Genomic DNA, 5,414 nt, shown 5'->3' on the forward strand with positions numbered 1-5,414 from the left:
TTGTAATTTTAATTATTGCAATTCATTCGCTTAACGTAATTATTATTATGTATGATTTAATTGTATGGCATTCACATGTATTGAATCTAACATTCACTTTGACCCAAATTGTTTGCTAAAACACGTGTTAACCGACAAAGTCTATTTTCACATGCTAGGATTAATCTATGTTTGTTGCATTGCGTGCATTACATCGACGACATATCAAATATGAAAATTTTCAATCATTAGTAGAGGCCGCTATCGAGGCTGGCGGGATTAGGTGTTCGAATTAAAGAGCTTCCTAATACGTACCCTCACCCCTTACTCCAGTTATCTCTGTGAACATCCGTGTTCATTGACATCAGGAGAGTCATTCTAGGCATAGAATTCTAAGGGTAACGAATTTCTTAGTGTTCATGTCACTACTTTGTGTCTTGACATGACGCGAAGTATTCGAACGATTTCCAATTTTTCCACAATAAATTGGTGGCGACTCCACAAATGCAGGATTATTCAACCTTTTACCGGTTTTAATGCCTCACAAATCGGCAATGGCCCATGACGTACTTTGGAAAACCAAGGTTCCGTTAGAGAAGTGTCGCCGCCTCGAAACCAACGTGCGGGTGCGCGCGGTGCGGGTGGCCCATGTCCACAGTTTGGCGACTCCGCTGGGGATGATACACTTACGTGTTACCCAGGGTGAAACTTGAACAAGGTTAGGGAATAGTTTATACGAGACCGTTGTCGATTTTTATTACTCGACCTTCTTAGGTCGTTTCATTTGGTCTTCCTAGGCCCTAACCAAACCCATTCGACCAATCGTCCTGTCCGGACGGTCCAAATTCCTATCTGGGCCTAAAGATGGATAGCGATTGATGTCAACCATACTACGGTATATACTCATGTTTGTATCGAGAGCTTTCACTACTCGAGAAAATGGACTAGGAACCGACCCTACACATGTTTGGCACGGACCTCTCCACAGACCAGAGATTAATTGCTTGGTATGGCAACCCACCTTTCTAAACCAAAACCCTTTAAATGCACCCAGCATACCGTTATAATGCCCATATGTATGTTTGTATACGTGATCACCATTTGTAAACAAAACCATGACGAAATTTTGTAAAATAAAATGCATTTTCAAAACGTAAACATTTTTTAAAAAAAAGGCCTAAAACAGTGCAGAATAAGCTAAAACTCAGTCCAAATGTCAAGTCAAATTTCGGGCCTCAAACCCATTTCAAAACTCACTTCGAGTCAGCACTTCTATAACTACACTAGAGTTGTCTAGGACAAACATTTCAAACTTTGTCATTTTCAATTCCCACTTGACACAATGGCACACACCCACTTCACGAGTTGAGTCCTTTTTTTCGAGTAAGTGTGCAAAAATGGTCGATCGTGTTTTGATTCGTCGTCGATTTCTTATCCTCAGTCCAAAATGGTGGGAACTAGGCAAGCAAGTCTAAATGGTGAACATGAACAACCCGTATATGGTAATGATCAAATCCTAACTGAACTCCTTCGTCTCTAAACAAGCGAAGACCAAGCTTATGCACGCCTCAACGCTATCAAAGGCCGTATTGTCGCTGTAGACGTAGCACCCACTATGTTTAAGTACCCTTTTGACCGACCCTTTGACCACAGAAGACCCCAGGAGGGGATATGTTAGAGGCTAAGTGAAGATAAGTGGCTTAAGATAATGGTTGCTCGACCTAGTAGAGACTACTCGGCCGAGTAGTGTGAACACTCATCCGATCAGAGCATACTCGGCCGAGTATGATAGTACTCGACCGAGTATAACTATTGTTGATGCGTTAATATAAAACGCAAGTTCGTAAGTCTTATTTCTTTTTTCGACGGTTTTATTTCACTTTAACCCTAATTTATCTCTCTCTCTCACCTATCACCGACCACTCCCTACACTCTCATCTAGCCTTGACTTTAACCACAGAATGGGACGGGATTCCACATGATGGATGCGCGGGAGATTGTTGACATTGTCACCATCATTCCGCGTCACTTAGATGCGTCTCGGAGTCTTGCTTGGATAACTGTGGATGCATTTTCATGGTTTGTCGATAAGGTAGGGTTTCCCTACTCGGTTTACTGTTAATTGATTTAAGATTGTATTGTGTTTGTTGTAATTGATATTGTGATTATCTGTTGATCTTGGAATTGATATTGGGTGTTAGAGTTGTGATAGTTGTTGATGATGTTTGCGAGGTGCATCCTCGGCTGAGTGAAGTCACTTGCGGGAGAGGCTTCACGCCCTAGTTTTGCCCTCTGTGAAACCTGACACAGGAGGAGATGTGCACATTAATGGACAGGTTAATTGATGTGACTCATATTTAAGCATATTTAGTCCCCAAATTAGCCTCTTTTTTATGCTTTTTTGTGCATAATTGGGTCATTTACTATCTTTAGTTTCCCGTTTTGCATATTCTTTGATGTTTTGTTCCCTTGGTAGGAAAGGAGTGCAAACCTTGCATTTTCATGGCAAAATGGAGCTAAATTGATCGAATTCAATGACCAAGCATCAAAGGGAAGACGATACTAGAAGGCCTATGTAGATAATAAAGTAGATTGGGCAATGATGAAAGGATCTTTGCATCCCCAACAAGATCCCCGAGGATTGTTGAGAAAAGAAGAAAAAAGAAGTGCTGACCCAGGATCCGAGCGTCTCCCTGCCCACAAATCCGAGCGTCCCGATGCCAAGATTCTCGTCTTGAGACCAACAAATCCAAGCGTCTCTCCCCTGATCCGCTCAGATTCCCTTGCAGAACCCACCGTGCCTACAGCCTAGACACTCGGGACGAGCAAATTTCCTGGAGACTACCAAAACGGAGATGAGCATCTCCTTGGAGAGGAGCAGTTCCTCAACTTTTCTTTAGGGTCTTAATAGTCATTTAAGCCCTTAGTAACCCTAATCCTTGTACCTAATCTCTAGTATAAATACCCCATTGTACTACCTAGATTAGCATGTCATCTTAGTATCATCTTAATCTTATCTTAATCAAGTCTTAATACTCTCTAAATCTTGTAATCAACTCTTAAATTAGCATTAATACAAATCTCATTTCTTAATCTTTTCTTAATTTCTCTATTTTTTATCATTTATTTTGGGTAATTAGAAGATTGTTTGGGTTTATTTGGAGGATTGACAACCTTCCATCAATCATCAAGTACTTCTATTATTCTTTTCTTTATTATTTGGAATCATCTTTATAGGTATAATTATCTCTTAATCCTTTTTAATTATTGTTAATCATCTTCATTTGTTCATCATGTTTTGCCTTGATAGTATGATTGACAACCTTGTTAGCATGTTAAACTTGATAATGAGTGAGTAGTTTCCTTAACTAGGGTTAATGGGGAATTAGGGGAAACAACATGGGGATTGATTCATGCTTAATCTAATATGTTGTCATAATTAATTTGCTTGGTTGTTGTGATTCCAACTTATGCACATGTTATGTATGATGAAATGTGAGCCTATGAATCCTTGCATTTTTTACCCATCACTTACCTTTTCAATGAGCCTAGTAAGACATAAACCAACTCGAGTCTCATTAGACTATGCATATAGTTGGATAGGAAGGATTAAGTCGACTTGTAGATGATGTACAATCTAATCGATTCGGCTCCGGGACCCAAATCTTCTTAGGGATTGTAAGACATAAACCAACTCGATCCCATCACAACAATAAGTGCTTGCATCTAGTAGAGAACATGTTTTTATGATCAAATCCCATGAATCCCCTATGAACCCATGATACCCTAGTGTTTTTAATCAATTGTTTACATCTTATTTTAGTCATGTTGCTTGTTTTCATTGCTTTGCTTTTATATTGTTGATTAGTTTAGTTGATCTCCTACCTGAACCCAAATCGTGACACCCTTAGACATAACCATTTGCAATCCAAAATCCTACATCAATACCCGTCCCTTGGGATCCGACCTTTACTTACCTCTTTAGTTAGAGTAGAGTAGTTTGTGAAGTTATAAATATTGTTTTGTTCTAGGTAACTTTTGACGATGAGTAACAAAACCGACACCGACCAAAAATGGCGTCGTTGCCGGGGACGGTGTTAACTTGATTTGATTTGATTTGATTTTTTTTAGTTGTGTCATTCTTTACCTTGGGGAAGTTAAACTCCTCGAGGTCTGTTCTAATTGTTTTCGAGTTGTTTGATATTTTGCATGTCTAGGAGATCACAAGGTAACTTGTTACCCATTGATCTTGAAATTGAAAGAACTTTGACCAACAATAGAAGACTTGCTAGGAATACTTTGAGAGGTATTGGTCAGATTGTGGACATTCAACCAAATAACATTGAGTTCATCAACCCTTTTGCAAGAGAAGGAGAGGATAACCCAACACAAAACCAACCACAAAATCAATCCACAATGCCTAAATTTTTATCACATTCCGTACCAACCGAGGAGAACCTACCAAATGGTACTCCTACACCACAACACTTAACCGGTAATTTCATTGCAAAATCCGCATTTATACAATTGGTTGAGAGAAGTCAATTTGGGGAGATGCCTAGTGAAGACCGTCATTCTCATATGGAGACTTTTTGTGACTATTGTGATGCGATTTCTCAAACCGGAGTGACTCAAGACCAAATTCGATGGGTCTTATTTCATTTCTCTTTGATTGGTACTGCGAAACAATGGTTGAAGAGCCTAGATAAGGCTACTCTTGGTATTGACACTTGGAAGAAATTGGCACTTGCTTTCTACAAGAAATTCTATCCTCCGGAGAAGACTAACATGTTGAGAGCCCAAATCACCGGGTTGAAACAAAGGGATGAAGAATCTTTATATGAAGCATGGGAGAGATTCAAGGATACTTGTCGATCTTGTCAACACCATGGACTTAGTGATTGGTTCCTTGTACAACAATTTTTGAACGGTCTATATGAAGACTCCCGAAACATTCTCAATATGGGATCAAATGGTATGTTTACCGAAGTTGATGATAATCAAACATGGAACAAGATTGAGAAAATGACGGTCCATAACTCACAATATAGTAGACCTCGGAAGGCTACTAGAGGAGGGAAGCATGAAGTGGACTCTATTACTCAATTGGGTGCTCAACTTAGTGCTCATATTGATACCATTAATTTGAAGTTTGAGAAGGCTATGGCTAAAATTGAAGAGACCTCCAAATCACCTAAGCAACATGTTAATGCCATAGTGGCATCTTCATCAATTCCAAGTGGAGTATGTGAGAGTTGTGGAACTTTGGGACATGACCAAAGTGAATGTAGGGGAACAAGTGAATGCTTTCCAAGCATACAAGAGTGGTACCCCTTATTCCAACTATCACAATGAAAACACCAAATTCCACCCCAACCTCTCATATAAAAGCCAAAATGTTCAAAACCCTCAAACAACATACACCCCACCTCCAA

At 39.6% G+C, this 5,414-nt stretch overlaps 1 non-coding gene across 1 annotated transcript; it reads right to left on the reverse strand.

Moving 5' to 3' along the window:
• Nucleotides 1–4,767: 4,767 nt before the first annotated feature.
• LOC141625061 (small nucleolar RNA R71) lies at nt 4,768–4,874 on the reverse strand. The gene has a single exon (XR_012534860.1). It is a non-coding gene; the product is annotated as a small nucleolar RNA R71 (small nucleolar RNA).
• Between the last annotated feature and the right edge of the window lie 540 nt (nt 4,875–5,414).

The sequence above is a fragment of the Silene latifolia genome, chromosome X (genome assembly GCF_048544455.1).
Source record: "Silene latifolia isolate original U9 population chromosome X, ASM4854445v1, whole genome shotgun sequence".
Taxonomy (NCBI): domain Eukaryota; kingdom Viridiplantae; phylum Streptophyta; class Magnoliopsida; order Caryophyllales; family Caryophyllaceae; genus Silene; species Silene latifolia.